Source organism: Vulpes vulpes, chromosome 15, assembly GCF_048418805.1.
Source record: "Vulpes vulpes isolate BD-2025 chromosome 15, VulVul3, whole genome shotgun sequence".
NCBI lineage: Eukaryota > Metazoa > Chordata > Mammalia > Carnivora > Canidae > Vulpes > Vulpes vulpes.
Genome location: NC_132794.1, coordinates 113,202,450 through 113,223,415, shown reverse-complemented (window position 1 = coordinate 113,223,415; position 20,966 = coordinate 113,202,450). Strand labels below are relative to the sequence as shown.

The window sequence follows — 20,966 nt, the reverse complement described above, 5'->3', positions numbered from 1 at the left end:
CCACACAGTCAGACACCCAGCCAGGATCTGACCTTAACCTTGTACTTGCCCTCTCGATGAGGTCAGGCTATGGCCCGTGAGCCAAATCCAGCTTGCTGCCTGTTTCCTGTTATTTGTATGGCCCATGCGATAAGAACTTTTACATTTTTGGATGGTTGGGAAAAAAAATCAAAAGAGGAATAATATTTTGTAATACATGAAAACTATACGAAATTCAAATGTCAGCGTCCATAAATAAAGTTTTGTTGGAACGTGGCCATGCCTGTTGGCTGACATGTCGTCTACGCCTGGTTTTAAGCAACACGGGCTGAGTTAAGAAGTTGCATAACGGAGACTGTGTGGCTCACAGAGTCTAAAATATTAACCATTTGGCCCTTTATAGAAAAAGCTTGTCCGTTCCTTCTCTCCACTGTGACCCTAACATCTGTGTTCCAGGGGCTAAGCAACAGGACCAAGTCATTTCCAGAGAGGAGCTGTGAGTCGGGAGAGTCTGGGACAAGTGGGCTGTGCTCCACATGGGCTCTGGGGGGTGGGGGAAATTGGGTGTGAAGGTGGGGGGCAGGGCTGGGGAGGGCTTGGGGGATCACAGGACGAGCAGGTGCTGTGTGTCTCACCGCAGGTCCTTGGCCAGCAGCCCTTCTGTCAACCCACCAACATCTGTGGGCCGAGGCTATGCTGTGGGGGGACCAAGGAGTCAGGACTGTTGCCACCTTGATGTCGGGCACAGGGTCGGGGTGCCTCTCAAGGACGGGCAGCTGCTATGGTGTGAGGATCGGTGCACTGGCTGGGGGCACATGCATCAGCTGGTTACCTGGCAGGGTAGATGCACAGCCTTACTTTGGTCTGTGTGCCTAGGAGGGGAGAGGGGGTGGGGAAAGGCCGTCCAGGGCTGAGAGCCAAACACACCTTCCCTTCTCCAGCAAACACCTGTGCCCGCACGCAGGCGCCCACCCCCATATCGGAACCATCTGGCTGCAGAAGTAGTTGAATCCAGGGACCCAAAGTGCCTTAAATATCACGCAGTATGGTGCTTTCCAAACTTTAATGTGTGCGCGAACCACCTGGAGAACCTTGTTAAGCTGTGGATTTGAATCAGTAGGTTCTGGGGTGGGTTGGAGAGTCTGCGTTTCTAACAGGCCCTGCTCGGGTGCTGTGTTCACACCTGTGGTGTCGGGACCTGCAGCAGCATCTGGGGACTCGTTAGGACTGCAAAGGCTCAGGCCCCCTTCCACGGCCTCCAATCAGAATCTCTGGGGGGTGCAGCCCCGCCATCTGGGATGAGCGTGTCCCGCCGGTGATTGGGATGCTCCCTCAAGTCTGAGAACTGCTGTTCTAGTCCCTTCTCTAAGGCTTCTTCCCTTGCCCCGAATCTCCTCCCATCTGTGCAGGAGGCAGCTGGGCTTCCTGCCATCACTTGAGAGAATCATTAACTATCCTGATACTCGTACCCGAGGCCTCTCACCTGGAGCAGGTGAACGCGGCGTCACCCTCCGGAGAAGCAGCTCGATTTATAAGCCAACGCCTACAATCTGGAGCCTCTGCCTGGGTAATTTCCATTTGGGGGCTTATTTTTGAAACTACGGCTTGCTTTCTCTGTCTACAGTGCCTTAGTATGCAGGGCTTGTGGCTCCTTGGGGAGGGACCAGATGGGGTGGGCTGGGGTGCCAGTCTCAGCCACACCGGGACACCAGCCTCTTTGAGGTGAACCCACCAGGGGCCCCCAGAAGCATTTCATAAGCCGGAACCTTCCAAGTTCTGCCAAACCTATCCTCCCAATTTCATGATAATCTGTTCGAGCATTTTTTTGCGATGCAGCAATAAGAGAGAAACATAATTTTATCTTTAATAAAAGCGCAAATTACATGTTTTGATGAGTAGAAGATTATTGCAGAGATAAAGTGTTAGTTTTCCAGGAACCTAGCTAAAAAGCATCTTTCTATAGATTGAGAAAGTTTAACCTAAATCCACTGAAGTTTATATTTGTGCTGCTGATTCCTATGGTTAAGAATAGCAAATTTTTATTTTCACGATAGATTTTAATTTGTAAAATTACCCTTGCATTAGCAGGCGGAGCTCAGGGGTTCTGTAGCCCTTATTTTGACTTTTGGCTCTTAAATAAATGAAGCTTTAAAAATGTTGAGAGTAATACTTAAATAGAATGTAGTTAGATCTCACAGTGACTCTAATTGTGATTACAATTATATGACTGTAATGATACAAAAGACACATTATCTTTATAATTTATGATCCTCCTGGACCAAACGCAACTTCTTAAAAATGCAACATTTCAGTACCATCTGGGAGATTTGCCCAACAAAATTATGTATAAACAAAGTTCTTTATTGACTCGCTGAGATCCAAGTGGAATCAATTATACATTATTGTTGTCTTTGTCGGCACTGCAAAGTGTGAGACAGCTAAAGGCCCACATTCCATAAATCACCCAAGTGTAATTTCCCAAGGGGCTATGTTTTGTGTGGAAACAAAGCATTGTTGGTGTTTTCAGTTCAGACTTTCTGATCATACTCAGCGAGTCTATCCATTTTCCTTGAGATCCCCAGTGAGTCTTGTTGGGTTCGGCCAACTTGGTGTTGAATCCCGCTCTGGAGGTTCCAGATGCCTGGAGTGTATGGTGTGTGTATGGGGAAGGGGAGGGAGATTCAGGTGATTGTAGGTAAACCCACGGCCATTCAATTCCACTATTTTCACTTACAGTGGACACTCAACATCAAAATTCTGAGAAGTCCATATTTCGCAGTCTAAGTGAGAGATTGTACTGAACTAGATGTCACTGAAGGGAAAGATCAGTTGATTGCGTAACAGTGGCTAAAAACCCCACCTCAAACCCTGGGGCCTAGGCTATGTAGTAGATCATTCTGTGGATGGGCACTTCAGAGCTCATGAAGGAAGATGCTCTGAAGTACGCAGTGTACTGACATTTAAAATACGAGGGTGGGACTCATCTCAAAGGAAGGAATGGTACCACGGAGGAAGACTTGTGTTTGTGTGGGTTAGAGAGAAACATCACTGTAATGGACACAAGAGGAACTCCGGCCTCTCACACAAAGTGCCTGTGGTTGGTTTGGCTCCGCAGAGTCGAGGAGCTGGTTGATCTCAGATGGCCCCTCCACCTGCTGTGGTTTAGTCTAGACTGGAATCGGAGCTGGCCTTGTTGGTGTTTTTCTGCCTTTCTTTGATATGCTCATTCCTTCAACATTCCTGGACACCCACCCTGAGCTTGCCACTGGCCTGTTACTGTCAACAATTGGGCGGGACCAATGGGCAATGGTAGCTAGAGGGGTGGCTTCACCATGGGAGGAACACACAGGGACAGGGAGATGGTTCATGAATGTGACCCAGAAGCATGAGAAGCCAGCCTGGCAAAGAGAGAGGAGGGAAGTGGATGAGGCTTGTGCCAGGCCAGGAGGTGAGGGTCCAGAAGGAGACCTCAGAGGACAGAGGAACTCTGGGAAGCGGAGTCTGGAGAGGTTGGTGGGAACAGGTCAGGAAGGGTCTTTGGAGCCCTTCTGAAGAGCCCATCTTTTTCCTGAGGGTGTGGGGGCCACTGCAGACTCATTTCGAGTGGGAGCAGTGACGACGTCAGATCTGCCACCCAGAATGCTCACTCTGGCCGCTGTACAGAGCATGGTGGGAGGGGGCAGTTAGGAAATGGCCATGACTGTCCAGGAAGAGAGGACGATGGCTTGGACAGGGTGGGGGCTGGTCAGATAGAAGATTCCAGACATGCAGGTACGTGTTTGTGATGTTTGATTGACTTCAGTGAAATACTCAACTGTAGACTTGCTCTTTGCACGGGTGGGGGTCAATACTGGAACCTCCCTCTGCCCAGTACGAGCAATCCTTCACGCTACTTCTTGAACGTGTTTACCTCACACGCAGGGATTTTTCATCCTGCAGACTGGGTCTCCCCGTTCTTCGCTACAAGATCTACTTTCACATCCTCAAGGTAACCATCCCGGCCTTCAGCCCTCTCCTAGCTCCTTCTCCCAGGGCACAGACCAGGCATCCAGCTCTCTATTTAAGACCACGAATGTCCACAACTGTTCATGGCTCAGTAAATGTTTGCTATTATGTTTATTATATGCTTTTACCAATAATAATATTGTTAGGTCCAGTACACATTTGCTGAATATATGAGCATTACCCAAATGAGGGTTGTGCTACTCATTGTAAATTGTAGCTTAATGGTTTTCTTTGGGACCAGGGAGTGTTTTAGTTAGGGATTTTTCTCTTGGCAAACTGCTATGTCTTAGTAAAGATGTTCATCTCTTTCTAGCTTGTCAAATGAGACTATTATAGGAAATCATGGATCCTAGATTCTCTGCCCTTTGAGTAGGTGAAGCTGACACCTGATGACGAATGTTCTCTTTCTCTCTTTCTCTCTCTCTGTTTTGTGCCGTGCGGAGGACCTATAGATAATGAAGCCATTCTCTGATATTGAGAAATTCTCCAGCCCAAGAAACGCTCTGCCAGGAGCAGGAAATTCAGCTGCCAGGAGCTCCCTCACTTAGTGATGAGCCGATACTATGTTCTCAACTTTTCTCAAGTGTCACTGTGAGAAATGCTTCCAAGAAGAATGTCTGTTCTTTCCAAGATGGCCCACAACACATCATTCATTAGAAAATTTGCTGCTCTCCTGTGTGTATCAGCATGGCACATTCCCCTGAGCATAGAGTTTCTTTCCCAAAGAAATGTTAAGCTTCCTCTTACTAAATATATAAATTGTGGTTTTCCCTCGTGACCAGATATCCAGGAAGCTCAGAGTTGTGTTTGGTAGACAGCTGCAATAGTGCAATGCCCATAATTATCACTAAGATTGTGTTTCTTTCATGTCAGCAGGCACTTTTGCCTACGCTTTCTGACTGGATTCTCATAGCATCACTGCAAGGGCGATACTAGTAATACCCCCACTTTACAGAGGTAGAAATAGAGGCCGAGAGGAATTTATTGAGTCATCCACAATCCCAGCGCTGGTGAATGATAATGCTGACCAAGGATCCTGGAATCATTCTGTCCTTTCTCTGCTTGCTTTTTTATGTTGGTGGCTCCAGAGATACCAGGGCAGGGCAATGTGTCCTTAATAACTAAGAACAGAACATGAAAAATTAAATTCAGTCTATTCTGAGCAATAATAGGAACTATGCCTGGAAGTATTGTTACAACATACCCTGAAATCCTTAAAACCAATAAATATTTATGTAAACACAGCTCCTACTAAAGATTTAGATGTTCTTTGCAAAGACTGTTACTAAAAGTTAATAACTCTGAATGATTCTTTTTTTAAAAAATTTTTTAAGAGATTTTATTTATTCATGAGAGACACACACAGAGAGAAAGAGAGGCAGAGACACAGGCAGAGGGAGAAGCAGGCTCTATGCAGGGAGCCCGACGTGGGACTGGATCCCGGGACTCCAGGATCACACCCTGGGCTGAAGGCAGCGCTAAACCGCTGTGCCACCCGGGCTGCCCTAACTCTGAATAATTCTTATTGCATTAAAACTGTATTAGGAGATCCAGACTGAATAGACCAGGGCGACGTAAGCATTTACTCTATGTTCTGGGGGAGACATGCATTAAAGTTCAGTTTGACTGGGAGTCCTAGAGGTCCTACCATGTGTATGGGGCCAAGCAGGAAACACAAGATGAGTAACACATGGTCCATGGCATGTCTCACACAACCTAACCAGGTAGCAAGAGAAATACCAGCTTGCCACCAGGGGAAGCAGGGGAATTGTTGCCTCTATTTTACAGATGGGAAATCTAAAGAGCTTATCCAAGATCACATAGCGAATGGAAAGCAGAGGCGAGATTCAAAATCTGGTGGGAAAGCATCAGCACTTTCCAGGACACTGTGAGCCTCCATATACCCTTCTGGTTTCATTAAGAGAGGCACCAGATGTCATACATGTGGAAAGGCAGGTAGGGGCACAGTTGAGGAACTTGAGAGGTCGGGGGATGTGGTGAGGGTGCAACTGTCTCTCGGGGGGAGGGATTGGCTTTCAGCAGACTGGGTGGGGTGGCATTTTTGCAGAGAGAACAACAGAAGCAAAGAGATAGGGGCAGGAAAACACGGGAGTTGTTATAAAGATTTGTAGTAACAGGTAGCGAGGCTCGCCAGCAGTTCTGTACCCTGGGGTGGGGGTGAGGGTGCCCATGTTGGATCGGAATCCAGGCCCTGGCATCGGTAATCCCTGAGGCTGGGTGCTAGGAGCCATGTCCGAGAAGCACTTTGCACAGTACCCACCTAGCACCTAGAAAGCTTTTAGTGAACTGTCACCCTGTGGTGCTAGACCCTTGTCAAGAAATAGGAAGCATTTCAGGGTTTTGGGGACAGAGAAGGACATGACCTGTGCTATTGGGGTCCTCACTTTCAGGAACCTTTTGGCTCTGACCCTTGAGAGAGCTAACTTTATTATTATTATTTTTTTAAACTATTAATCCATTTTATTTTTCTTACAAGCCTTCCTTCTTGTCCACTGTGAGTGAGAGCTGGCCATAACATCTCAGTAAAAAAATAGGAAATGATCTTTAGTTCTTTATGATTGTTCCTCCAAACTGGTACATTTCTCAAGCTTTCCAAAAAAAAAAAAAAAAAAGAGGGCAGAAATTGTGGGGTTTCCTTTTTTTTATTGTTTTGTATGTTAACTTATCTGAGGAGAGGTCCCTCGGATGGTCTTGGAACAAATACCCGAGCTTCCCCTTAGCTTCCATTGGGGCATCGCTATTCTGTGACGGTCTCTAAGAATGCTCACGCTTCCAGAATGCCCTATCTCCACTTACAATGATTATAAACCTCCTTCACAATGCTTTCCTTCCTCCCAGATGTTTATTTGACTTTATAAAATGAAGGGAAAGGGTCATAATTCATTATTCTAAAACAGTTTTTTTTCCCCTTTGTATTTGGGTCTTTATGCATCTGCAGATTTGTTTAGATCCAGTTGTGAAACCCCGGCTCGAGCAGACCCTGGTTTATAGCCATGCTCACTATGATTTATTGCACGTATGTGATGTTTCCTGAGCGCTAGGCCTTGGGCTGAGGACTTTATGTGCTGCGGAAAGTGTAACAACGTTCTGCACACTGAGGTTGCGCGGCCTTGTGTTCAAATCTCCTCCCTCGCCGCTCCCTCCTACACTAACCTTTGTGTAGAGAGTAAATGACATGACATCACATGGCAGCTAGCTTTCACTGAGTGGTTCCCCTGTGCCAGCCATGGCCTAAATGCTCCCACACATTCTTCATTTAAAAAAAAAAACACCTCTGTTAAGTATGTGACATTATTATTCCCATTTTATAGAATAAATCAGGGCTGGTCCAAAGGTCACACGGCTCAGTTAGTATTTGTCTTGTAGCATCATGGATCATTCTCTTGTGAACAGAGCACAGACATTTGAGCTAACGAATGAGTCGAGATTGCTTCAGAAAAATATATATTTTTTTTCTGATTCTTAGAAGTGAAGCCATGTAGACATATTTGAAAGTCATGAGATCAGCTGGATTTCAGAAAGCTCCAAAGCATCCTTCTACTCTTTATATTCGTTATAGAAAAAGATACTTTAAAAATGGTGTTACAATTCATGGAAAGATCCCCGGCTGATTGGTATTTAATGGGAAAGAAGTGTACGTGGGAGCAAATAACAATCCGGGCAAACCCCCACGGAGGAACAGACCCATCCATTATGTAACACTACTTGTCATGACTTGGATTTACACATGTCACCAGGAAATGATGCCCCACAAACCGCAACCACATTTCTAAAGTCTGGCTTGGTCCTTGTCAAGAATTCAGGCTGCACCTAAGGACTGATCATTGAGGAGCCAAGGGAGGATGGTGTCTTGTCAGGGGCGGAGTGGGGGGTGGGGATCCAAAATGAAAGCCTGGAGCTAAAAAAGAACCAGCTGGAAGAAACCCAATGATCAGCACAGGACTGGCACTGGAGGCTCCTCAATAGATCCTGGAAAAGTAATGAGCAAAAACGGTTGGGTTTTAGAGATTGTAGAATGAGACTGCATTTCAGAAAAGGGAAGCCCATGCATCTGGAAGAGGAAGGTTCTGGAATGAATGTGGGGCTTCATGGTCTATGTAGACCCTCCTGTGACACAAGCCCAGGCAGCTGGAGGCTCCCATGGCTGGAGGCTGCATGTTTACTTTCTGACGTGGCCTTGGCCTTGTCCCTTGAATCCTGCAACTGCACAGATGGTCTGGACCTAGAGCCTCCAGTGGTTCCACTTCCCAGTGGCAGTGGGTCCCCTGGGGGCCCATCCACACCGCTCCTGTCCTACTCACTCCCTTTCCCATCCCCCAGGGCAGAAAGGAGTCCAGGTGGGGCCACTCCTCAAAGTCTCAGGCCTTGGTCTGAGCCTTTCTGTTAGAACCCCCATGTCCAGCCCTTTCTTCCAGGCCCATGGGAAGTTCCAGAGCCAAGACTTTTATTTTAACAGCTTTGCTGCAATAGACTTGCCACACCACACAGTTCACCCAGTCAAAGCCCTTATATAATTCAGTGGCCGTCAGCGTGTTCCTGAGTCAGGCGGCCATCAGCAGAGTTAGCTTAGAACACTCCCATCATCCATCATCCAGAAAAGTAACCTCCACTCCCTTTGCCATCACTCTCCCGTCCAGTCCCCTCACTCCCCCAACCCCAGGCAACCATGAACCTGCGTTCTGTCTCTTTGGATTTGCTCATTCTGGAACTTTCTTATGAATGGGATCATATACAGTGAGATCTTTGGGGTCTGGCTTGTTTCACTCAGCATAGTGTTTTCAAGGTTCACCCATGTTGTAGCATATTTGTGTTTTGTTCCGTTCTATGGCTGAATAATATTCCAACATACGGACATACCATGTTTTGTTTATCCATTCATCATTTGATGGATATCTGCACTGTGTCCACTTTTTTGATGATTATAAGGCTGCTAATTCATGTGCAAGTTTGTGCGTGGATGTATGTTTTCATTTCTTTTTTTTTTTAATAAATTAATTTTTATTGGTGTTCAATTTACCAACATACAGAAAAACACCCAGTGCTCATCCCGTCAAGTGTCCCCCTCAGTGCCCGTCACCCATTCCCCCTATGTTTTCATTTCATTTCTCTACAGTGTAACCCTAGGAGTGGAATTGCTGGATCGTACTGTAGCTGCATTTTTAGCTTGCTGCTGTTTTCCAAAGTATAGTTATGCCATTTTTGGTGTGCCTGCCTGACTCAGTCAGAAGAACATAGGACTCTTTTTCTTTAGACAGAGTGTGTGCATGCAATGCTCTGGGGTTGGGTAGAGTGGGGTCAGGAGAGGAGGAGAAAGAGAATCTCAAGCAGGCTCCATGCCCAGTGCAGAGCCCCACGAGGGGCTCCAACTCAAAACCCTGAGATCATGACCTGAGCTGAAATCAAGAGTCAGATGGTTAACCCACTGAGCCACCCAGGTGCCCCAGAGCATGAGACTCTTGATCTCGGGGTCAAGAATTCAAGCCCCACATTGGGTGCAGAGATGACTTAAATAAAAACTTAAAGTAGCTGTACCATTTTACATTCACACCAGTACTTTGTTTATTTAAAGAAATCCCCACGGGCACTGTCTACACTTAATGAATGCTACCTTCAGAGTAGGACCTCAGTAGGTCATGTGGATAATCGAAGGTTGAACTGCAGTGCAGCAGAACCAGAGGATGTGGGTTCTCAGCCCAGCTCTGCTCTAATTGCCTCTGGGACTTGGGACAGATCACTTAAATCCCCGAGTTTCAGCGGCCTTGTTCGGTATCTTAAATCAGTAGGTTTGTTCTAGAATATTCCATAAGTTCTTCCAGCTAAACTCTCCATGACAAAAAAAAAAATCACTCAATTTTTAAGAATTATGAAAGTCGAACATAAATTGAGTAAAAAATAATAAAATTTTGTAATGAGAAGTCTATTATACCCTGATTTTAGCCCCCTGCCCTCAAAGTAACCATTTTGTTACAGATATGCTTTCCTATATATCCTTCCGGAATATATTCTATATATTCCGTGTATATATATATATATATATATGAAATCATTTTACATATTCCAGAATTTGCAAACATGATATATTTTCTATAATCATATATATCTCTTAGTTATATACATGTATATCTTTTCTTTTTCATTGAAGGATGATTCTATTCTAAAAATGACCTCTACGTCACTTTACTTCAGTCAATATTTGGGGCATCTTTGCACAGCATTCCATTTTATGTTCATTTCATAATTTAACCAATTTCTTATTGATAAAGTGATTTCTAATTTTATTTTAATGACTTCTGGGCTTCAGTGACTATCCCCCTGCATTCACCTCTGCCGTTGTGGGTGTATCTGTAGGATAGCTTCAGGTGCCGATTCTGTGTGTGTAGGCTGTCCACACTGTCGTCTCCGTGGAGGCTCGGCAGAGCTTTTGGACACGCTTCTTATTGTTTTGAGTTCCACAAAAGCTGTGCATGGATAGGGAGGGATAATGGAAGTCCATCTCAGGAAAGCCCGCCTCTCCTCCTGCAAGGCCTCTTCTCCCCGCCTAGCCCAATGCAGGCTGGTGCCCACAAGTCCCCCTGCCACCAAAGTCAGCCTGTCGTCTCCTGTGATCTACAGTGCCCACTGCAGGGCAGCCCCAGTGGATGATTATGTATAATCTGAAAGCCATTGAGGCTCCCTTCCTTAAATTGGGCTGCAATGAGATTATTCCCTAGAGGCTGGTTGGGGGCAGTGATGCTCAATGATCACATACCCACAAGGGGTTATTTATTTATTTTTAAAGATTTATGTATTTCTTCATGAGAGGCACACACAGAGGCAGAGATACAGGCAGAGGGAGAAGCAGGCTCCTTGCAGGGAGCCTGATGCAGGACTCGATCCCAGGACCCCAGGATCACTCCTTGGGCCGAAGGCAGACGCTCCACCCGCTGAACCCCCCAGGTGTCCCTACCTTCAAGGGTTTAATATGTGCCCAATGGTGCATTAAAGTCCATGATGGGTAAAAAGATGAATGATTTTGGGGGGCGGGATCGGCCTTCATATTCATGAATCTTGACTCGTGTACCAGTAGGGGAAATATTAGGTATGTGAGCAAATGGACTGAATTGGGTGATATTATACAGATCATGAGGAAGGTTACTGCCCAATAAGCACCCTAGCAAAGAGGAGAGGAAGTGAGCAGGAGGCCCTTGGCACAAAGGAAGCTTTCAGTACCGTGCCCCAAAGCCCATTATGGGAAGCGGTCAAAGCGATGGGCTGAGAGGGAAGGGGGAGAGTGGGCTTGTCTTCCAATTCAAATCTGCTGATTTTTGCTTCCTATGATTTAAGATTCATTTTTTAGTGCATACATGTTTTTAGGATTCTTATGGCTTTTTCATGAATTGACTCCTTTATTATTTTGGAATGTTTCTCTTTGTCTCTTGCTGTCCTTTCCGGTTTGAAGTCAGCTGTTAACAGAGCTAGGCCTCCTTTCTCATGTGTAAGATGAGCCTGGAGGTTTTCCCATCATTTTCCTTTCAGTCTGTGTGTTTTTATATCTAAAGTTGGCCTCTTGTAAAATACTGTGGAGTCTTGCTTTGTGATCCAGTCTGGCGATTTGCCTTTTAATTAGAGCACTTAATTTTAATGTGCTAAGTAATATGGTTGAGTTTAAATCTACAATATCTATTTATTTTCTAATTATTGCTTCTGTTCTTTATACTTGTGTTCCTCTTTTCCATCTATTTTTTTATGTGTGTTTATAGAATCTTTGTTAATTTTCTACCTCCATTAAAAAAAGATTGTTTTTATTTTAAATATTTTAAATCTTTTTTAAAATCTTTTTTTGAATCTTTTTAAAAAAGATTTTATTATTTATTTATTTATTTGAGAGAGAGAGAGAGAGAGAGCTGAGAGAGGAGCAGTGAGGGGAGGGAGAAGCAGACTCCTCACTGCTCACCAGTCTCAAGACACGGAGATCACGACCTGAGCCAAAATCAAGGTAGAGGCTTACCTGACTGAACCATCCAGGTGCCCTATTGTGCCTCCTTCTATTTATTGGCTTTTTGGCTATTCCTCTATCTAGAAAAGTGGTTTTTCCTTTTGTGTGTGTGTGTGTGTGTGTGTGTGTGTGTGGTAGGGAATACCATATGCAATGTTAACTTACCACCATCTTACACTTCAGAAATAATGGGAGAATCTCAAAACAGCATCATTTTCTAATGGTATTACTCTTCCATATACTTTGATTATATGACCACTTATCTTCTACCTACGTTAAAAATCCCACAATATATTATTTATTTATTTCCACAATATATTACTTAAATGTTGCTATAAGCTGTAAATTGACTCTTAGATTATTTTATTTTATTTTTTATTTTTTTTTTTATTTTTTTATTTTTTTAAATTTTTTTTAATTTTATTTATTTATGATAGTCATACAGAGAGAAAGAGAGAGAGGCAGAGACACAGGCGGAGGGAGAAGCAGGCTCCATGCACCGGGAGCCTGATGTGGGATTCGATCCCGGGTCTCCAGGATCGCGCCCTGGGCCAAAGGCAGGCGCCAAACCGCTGCGCCACCCAGGGATCCCAGATTATTTTATTTTTTTAAAAGATTTTATCTTTTCATGAGAGACACAGAGAGAGAGAAAGAGAGAGAGACAGAGATGGAAACAGAGACAGAGACAGAGACACAGGCAGAGGGAAAAGCAGGCTCCATGTAGGGAGCCCAACGTGGGACTCGATCCGGGACTCCAGGATCACGCCCTGGGCCGAAGGCAGCACTAAACTGCTGAGCCACCTAGGGATCCCCAACTCTTAGATCATTTAAGAAAAATACAGAAGGAATCTTTCATATTCATCCATGTAATTACTACCTCCAGTAGTCTGGATTCCTGCCTAAAGTTCTGAATTTCTACCTTGTTTCATTTCTCTTCAGTCTGATAAGATTTCCTTTAGTATTTCTTGTAGGCACGCTATTGACAAGTCTTCTCAGTTTTCCTCATCCGTAAAAGTCTTTGACCTTTATTTTAGGGGAATATTTTCCCTCTCAGGTCTTTATTTTTATTTTATTTTTTATTTTATTATTATTTTTATTGGAGATCAATTTGCCAACATATAGCATATCACCCAGTGCTCATCCCATCAAGTGCCCACTTCAGTGCCCATCACCCAGTCACCCCAACCCCCTATTTTTATTTTTTTAAGATGTTATTTATTTATTTATTTATTTATTTATTTATGAGAGAGGGAGAGAGAGAGAGAGAGAAGGAGAGAATGCAGGAGGAAGGAGAATAACAGGCAGACTCTGTGATGAGCAATGAGTGCAGAGCCCAACACAGGGCTTGATCCCAAGGCCCTGAGATCATGACCTGAGTTGAATTCAAGAATAGGAGGCTCAGTCGACTGAGCCACCAGGTGCTCCATTCCTCTCAGTTCTTTAAAGATATTGTTCCAACGTATTCTGGCTTCCATTATTTCCTAAAATCTTCATTTTATCATTATTCTCCAGCATATAATATGTCTTTTTTCTTTGCCTTATCTCTCTCTCTTTTTTTAAAAAAGGCTTTATTTATTTATTTCAGACAGAGAGACAGAGAGAGAGCATGAGCAGGGGTTGGGGGGGGAGGGGGGAAGCAGACTCCCTCTGACCCAGCAGGGAGCCCGACACTGAGCTCCACCCCAGGACCCTGGGATCATGACCTGAGCCGAAGGCAGATGCTCATCTGACTGAGCCCCCCAGGTGACCCTCTTTGCCTTCTCTTAAGATTTAAAAAAAAATTCATAGATGGTTTTCGGTAGTTTGTAATTTTGCCTAAGTGTAGTTTTCTTTGTATTCCTCCAGTTTGAGATTCAGAGAGTTTCCTGGATTGGCAAATTGCTGCTTTTGATCAAATCTGGAAAAATGTCAGTCACTACTTCTCCAGATGTTTTTTCTGTCCCCTTCTCTGCCCCCTCATCTTCAGGGACACTTTAGGCTGCATGGTCCTAAGCCACAGGCCACTGAAGTTCTGGTTGTTTTTGGCAACTTTGTTCTCTCTGTGTGTTTTAAGTTAAATGATTTTGTTCATCATATTTAAACTGATACTTTTATATATAAATATAAGTACTGTTATATATATACTGTTACATGCTGTTTATATATAAAAATCCATTTATATGTATATGAAATATAAGTTATATATAAACATATTTATCACAGCTTTTTGGGAGCCCTTTTCTGCTAATTCCAAACTTTGAGTTTTTGTGCTATTTCTTCTATTCACTGACTTTTTTTCCTTTGGACTGTGAACCACATTTCTTGGATCTTCTTGTGTCTACTCAATTTTTTAGAAAAGATTTATTTATTTAAGAGAGAGAGAGAGAATGGGCACCCATGCAGGAGTATAGGGGGAGGAGCAGGGAGAGGGAGAGAGACTCTCAGGCAGGCTCCTCGCTGAGCATGGAGCCCAATGGGAGGCGGGATCTCCAGATTCTGAGAACTTGATCTGAGCCGGAATCACTAGTTGGACTAATAATTCTAACTGACTTAACTGACTGAGCCGCCCAGGTGCCTTGCATGTCCACTAAAGCTTTATTAACATTGGACACTGACTTATGTGTCCTGGAAGGGCTGGCTTCTCAGAAGGGTGCTGGCTTTTGTGACAACAGGGGTTAGATTTCTGACAGACCATTGGGAACTTGTCCAGGCTTGGTTTTAGATTTTGTTGTGCAAAATCATTGCAGTTTTGCCCTTAGGCTTTGGGCAAGTCTCTTAGTCCTCGGATAAGGACTGTACCCTCAAGAGGTGGTCTTTCTGGGGTGACAGTGGAAAGCCCGTTGATTACAAAGTCCTCTTAACTTGGTGACTCAAATTCCCAACTGGCTCCCTGTGGGATGGTGGTGGCTGAAATCTCTGCCCTGCACCTTATCCTCCTGTTGCCCACCTCCTCCTTACTTGGTGTCTCTCTGTCTATGCAGTCTGGAGAACATTCAGGGATTGGGGAGGAGGATTAGTTACAGATGCTGGGGCTCCTTTTTTTGTGCCTCTCTCCTTTATCGCATTTCTTCCTTAATTCCTAGTCACCCTGGCAGCCCCCAATTTCTCCTCTGATTCCTTCTGCCAGTGGGACTGTGCCTTCCCTTGAGCTCTACATAACCCTCCGCATGCAGAGTGGAGTGTTCTCAAAGGAAAAGCAATTACGCAGGGATTACACCTAGTGATTCTTTTCTTTCAAGAGTTGAATCACCTCCAGTTTCTGCTTGAATTTGGTTGTGCTCCAGTGCCCTCAAACATGATTTTTTAAAGATTTTGTCCAGAGTTCGTAATTCCTATAACCACCATCAAGCTTGGTTTGACACAAGCTGCTCTGTTCTGCAAGGAGGCGGAACTCTCACAAGTTAATGGCTATTCTTTTTGCATTTTGTTTTGCCCCTGCTATGCTTCTGAACAGGAATTTTGGTCATTTCCAATGTGTTTGAATGATTCAACATCTTTATTTTTTCTTAGGTCTTCCAATATGCTTATCCTCTCCTGATGCCTGATAATATCTGTTTTGAATCTTTGTACCTCCTTCTGGTTCTCTTTTATTAGAGAATCAGATCACCTCTTGCTCTAGTTCATCTGGGCTGTTATTACAAAAATATCATAACCTGGGTGGCTTATAGACAACTGGCATGTGCTTCTCACACTTCTGGAGGCCGGGCGTCCAAGATCACGGTCGGGCGGATTCAGGGATGGTGAGAGCCCACATTCTGGTTCAGAGATGGTGACTTCTCCTGTGTCCTCACAGGGTGGAAGGAACCTGGGAGCTCCCTGGGGCCTCTTTTCTAAAAGCATTAATCCCCCTCATGAGAGCTCCACCCTCATGTCCCAAAGGCCCCACCTGCTAATACCATTACCTTAGGGATTAGATTTCAGCATGTGGATTTGGGGGCAACAGAAACATTTGGTTCACTGCGGCTGCGATATATTTGAGATGAAGGAGAAGTAGCGTCTAAGCTGTCAGGAACCAGAAAATCAGCAGAGCTTTTATAAATAAAGTCCTTAGTCGTAGCCTCTGTGTTCTGACCTGGTCATAGCTTCCTCCTCTTCTTCTTTTTCTCTGGCAGTTTCCCTCAGGTCGGATGCTACCTCCCCATCACGAAAGGGGTGTCTCGTCATCCTTTCTCCTTTACTGACCTCTTCTGACCATTGATCTGCTTGCTTCCTGCATGGGCCTGCCCAAATCACAAAGCTAATTGGACGCCGATGACGGGGGTAGGAGCCTTTCAGGACCGTGACACTAATAATTATGGATATTTGTGAGTAGCTTAAAATCTAAGGGTCTGTCTTATCTCTTGGCAGTTTCTCTTAGAGCATATTTCACAGCACTGGGCAGGTGTGTGTCGTTTTGTACTTCGGGGTTATGGCTCTTGCCCTGGCTCTTTGAGGATGTTGTTTTCCTGCATTTCCCTGTTTTTCGGGGTGGCTTTGGAAGGCATGAGAGAAGTAGGTTTACTCACCTACTTTTAATCAGAAAACGACCCTTGCTCCCAATTCTAAGGGGGTCCTAAATTACTCAGCAAGAATGCAGACATCCCGGATTTTGCGTGGTACCAGCGTGCATGCATTCGGTCCCAAGGCACCCTGCAAAGTGAGGACCACCCATTCTGATTCGCTTCCAGGACATGTTTAAACATGCAAATAGCCATGTGTATTTCATATTTCCCCTTGAATTTTATATCTTTTTATTTTTTAAGGCATGGGGGGATCATAATAACAATGTTTCTGGGGTGCCTGGGTGGCTCAGTCAGTTGGATGTGTGACTCTTGGTTTTGGCTCAGGTCATGATCTCATGAGGCACGAGCCTGAGCCCCAGAGTTGGGTGCCGCACTCAGCTGGGAATCTGCTGGAGATTCTTTTCCTCTGCCCCTGCCCACACTTGAGCGTGTTCTCTCTCTCAAATAAATAAATCTTTAAAAATTTTTCTTTTTTCTCTCTTAGTACTATTTTTGTTTGTGTCCAAACACTAAGTGTAGGTTTCTACAGCCTGGAGGGCCTCCCGTTCCTACTTAGCCCTCTGTCTTGCCACCGCGCCCCTCCAGCAGCCCCCCTCTTCTTCTGAGGGCTTCTAGGCTTGGATGCAGTTGCCAAAACAGGACACCAGATGGCTGGGTGGTTCAGTGGTTGTATGTCTGCCTTTGGCTCAGGTGGTGATCCCAGGGTCCTGGGATCGAGTCCCGCATCAGGCTCCCCATAGGGAGCCTGCTTCTCCCTCTGCCTGTGTCTCTGCCTCTCTAGCTGGGTCTCTCATGAATGAATGAATGAATGAATGAATGAATGAATAAATAAATAAATAATCTTTAAAAACCGAAACCAGGATGCCAGCTTACTACCCAGGATGTGGAGATTTTGACAATTCTTAAAGTCTCTGTCCATTTTTTTTTTTAATTATTAAATTCAATGAAAGGAAGTTCACTTTCCTGGACGCTCTGTGCTGTCCGGTGAGGTGAGTGCCCTGGAAGGTTCAGGGCAGTGTCTTCCCAGGGGATGGTAGGGTGGGTGGGTCAGGGCAGGCTTCAAGCCCGTGGGGTGGGAGGGGGTAACTTAGGGCAATGATAGTACGATGATCCTACAGGTGTTGTGAGGCGCTTGGTGTGCCTGGGGAGCACGAAGGTCTGCAGAGACACACGGGAAGGGGAAGGGAGCAGGTGTGTGCACTGTCCACGGATGTGCCCTTGGTGTGGTACCCTCATGGGAGACAGTGGCGCCCCTGTGCGTGTGTGATGTTCACAGACCGTCCACGCAAGACCACACAGCCTGGCCGAAAGTCAAATCCTAGCTTTCACTGTGCAACATTTCAGGTGGACACAGGGCGAGCAGAGCTGCGCAGTGAACCACCCGGACACCCATCACCCGGACACCCACCACCCAGTTGCAACAGTTAGGAAATTCATCCACAGTTTTTTTTTTCATTACTCGTTCCACTCACTCGCCTTCACCCCACTCTCCTCTAGTTTAGTTTCACAGTTTCCTTTTGAGGTAAGATTTATGAACTTGGCAGCACACACATCTTCACTGTGTGATCTGGCCGAGGGGTATACCAGTAATACCAGCGTGCCTATCATGATGTAGAATATTTTTGCCTGCACGGAAAATTCCCGAAGGTCCCTTCCCACTCAGTTCCTCCCCTGCCCCCAGAGACCGCTGTGTTCTAATTTATTTTCCAACTTCAATTACTTTTGCCTGTTTTACAACTTCATAAAAATGGACTCATGTATGTACTCTTCTGTACCTGGCTTCTTCCTGTCAACATAGCGTAGGAGAGATTTGCCCACATTGTTGGAGGTCACTGGTTTCTTCTTCTTCTTCTTTTTTTTTTTTTTTTAAGATTTTATTTATTTGTTCACAAGAGACACACACAAAGAGAGGCAGAGACACAGGCAGAGGGAGAAGCAGGCTCCATGCAGGGAGCCTGATGTGGGTCTTGATCCCGGGTCTCCAGGATCATGCACTGGGCTGAAGGCGGTGCTAAACCTCTGAGCCAGGGCAGCCCTGGTGGTGCAGCAGTTTAGCGCCGTCTGCAGCCTGGGGTGTGATCCTGGGGACCCTGGATCGAGTCCCACATCGAGTCCCACCTCAGGCTCCCTGCATGGAGCCTGCTTCTCCCTCTGCCTGTGCCTCTGCCTCCCTCTCTCTCTGTGTCTCTATAAATAAATAAAATCTTAAAAAAAAATAAAAAATAAACTGCTGAGCCACCCGGGATCCTTAGTTTCTTCTTTTTTATTGGCAAATAGTATTCCACTAGATGGATAAGCCACCATATTGGTAATATATAATGAATAATTATAATTGGTATTATACATAATAATTTTGGTATTAAATTATTTTATTTACAGTTGTTATATAATTATTAATAATTAATGATATTGCTATTAACAATACCGCTATGTTGGTGGCAATGTAGTAATTATAATTATTAAGTACTAATTATGATCAATAATGAGTAATCACAATTAGTAATAATAGTACCATTGTATTTATTTATTTGTTGGTCTTTTAAAAGATTTTATTTATTTATTGGTTGGTGTTATGATGGGGACTTAGGTCCCATGTTGTTCCACTCTGCATTTTTTTTTATTTTTTATTTAAAAAAATTTTTAAATTTATTTATGATAGTCACAGAGAGAGAAAGAGAGGCAGAGACACAGGCAGAGGGAGGAGCAGGCTACATGCACCGGGAGCCTGACGTGGGACTCGATCCCAGGTCTCCAGGATTGCGCCCTGGGCCAAAGGCAGGCGCCAAACCGCTGCGCCACCCAGGGATCCCCTGCATTCTTTTTTTTAAAGATTGTATTTGGGCAGCCCGGGTGGCTCAGTGGTTTAGCGCCACTTTCAGTCCAGGGCCTGATCCTAGAGACTCAGGATCAAGTCCCACATTGGGCTCCCTGCATGGGGCCTGCTTCTCCCTCTGCCTGTGTCTCTGCCTCTCATTCTCTTTGTGTCTCTCATGAATAAATAAATAAAATCTTAAAAAAAAATAAAGATTCATGAGAGACACAGAGAGAGAGAAGCAGAGACACGGGCAGAGGGAGGAGCAGGCTCCCTGCGGGGAGGTGGATGCAGGACTCGATCCCAGACCCCAGGATCACACCCTGAGCCGAAGGCAGATGCTCAATCACTGAGCCACCCAGGTGCTCCTATTTAATTTATTTAATTTATTTTTAATTAATTTTAATTTGATTTATTTTAATTTATTTTTTAAAATTTAAATTCAACTGGCCAACATATAGTATAACACCCCGTGCTCATCTCATCACATGCCCTCCTTAATGCCCCACCTCCCACCCACCTCCCCTTCTGCAACCCTTTGTTTGATTCCGAGTCAAGAGTCTTTCATAGTTTGTCTTCTCTTATTTTTCTCCACTCAGTTCCAATCCTTTCCTTATGGTCCCTTTCACTATTTCTTATTTTCCACATATGAGTGAGAGCATATGGTAACTGTCTTTCTCCAGCTGACCTATTTCACTCAGCATAAAACCCTCCAGTTCCATCTACATGGATACAAATGTTAGGTATATGTCCTCTCTGATGGCTAATATTCCATTGAATAATATCACCATATTATGTAACTATATATAACAACATAGCATATAATATAATTATATTACACGTGAATTACAATATAATAGCTCTATTTTCTATATTTACATTTGTAATTACATATAATCATTATATCACATGCTATGTTATAGAGCAACATATAATATATATGTTTATTTCTGATTCGCTAACATTTTGTTAAGAGTTCTTGCCCCTGGGGCACCTGGGTGGCTCAGTGGTTAAGCGTCTGGCTTATTGAACCTTATTTTTGTATTTTCTGAAAGAGCGTACATAAAACTGGTATTATTTCATCCTTAACGTTTGGCAGAATCACCAGTGAGAACATCTGGGCTAGTATTTTCTTTTCGGTGTTTTTTAGAAACAATTTTCTGGACTAGACAAATGCTAATCACATTTTATATTTTATGTAGTTTCAGTTTTAATCAATTGTGTTTTTCAAGGAAATTTTCCATTTTGTCTAAGCTGCTAGATGTTCTTTTGATGTCTGTAGGAGTCACAGTGACATCGCTGCTTTTATTCACGTTGCTCATGATTGGTTTTTTCTTTTTCCTCTTATTAGTCTTACTGGGGATTAATGAACCTGATTTATCTCTTGAAAGAATCACTTTTTGCCTTTTAAAATTTTCTCCATTGTGTTCTCTTTTATTGGATTTTACTTTTCAGTTCTTTGTTATGTCCTTCCTCTGTGTACCTTGGGTTTACTCATCTTTTCTCTAGATATATAAGGGAAAACTTAAATAATAATTGGTATGGGTGTTCTGGTTTATTATCTGCTTAATAATTTATTTAAAGTTAATTATTTAATTTCCAGTACTTGGGATTTTTCTGCAGGTCCCATTGATTTACAATTTACTTTAATTTTGGTTGGGATACATACTCTCTAAGATTTACATTTTTTTTA

At 44.1% G+C, this 20,966-nt stretch overlaps 1 long non-coding RNA gene across 1 annotated transcript; it reads left to right on the top strand.

Annotated features, from left to right (window-relative positions):
- The first annotated feature begins 344 nt into the window (after window positions 1–344).
- On the top strand, window positions 345–5,228 carry LOC140595596 (uncharacterized). Its single transcript, XR_011997309.1, has 4 exons — window positions 345–475; window positions 1,389–1,546; window positions 3,901–3,967; window positions 4,437–5,228. It is a non-coding gene; the product is annotated as an uncharacterized lncRNA (long non-coding RNA).
- The last annotated feature ends 15,738 nt before the right edge of the window (window positions 5,229–20,966 follow it).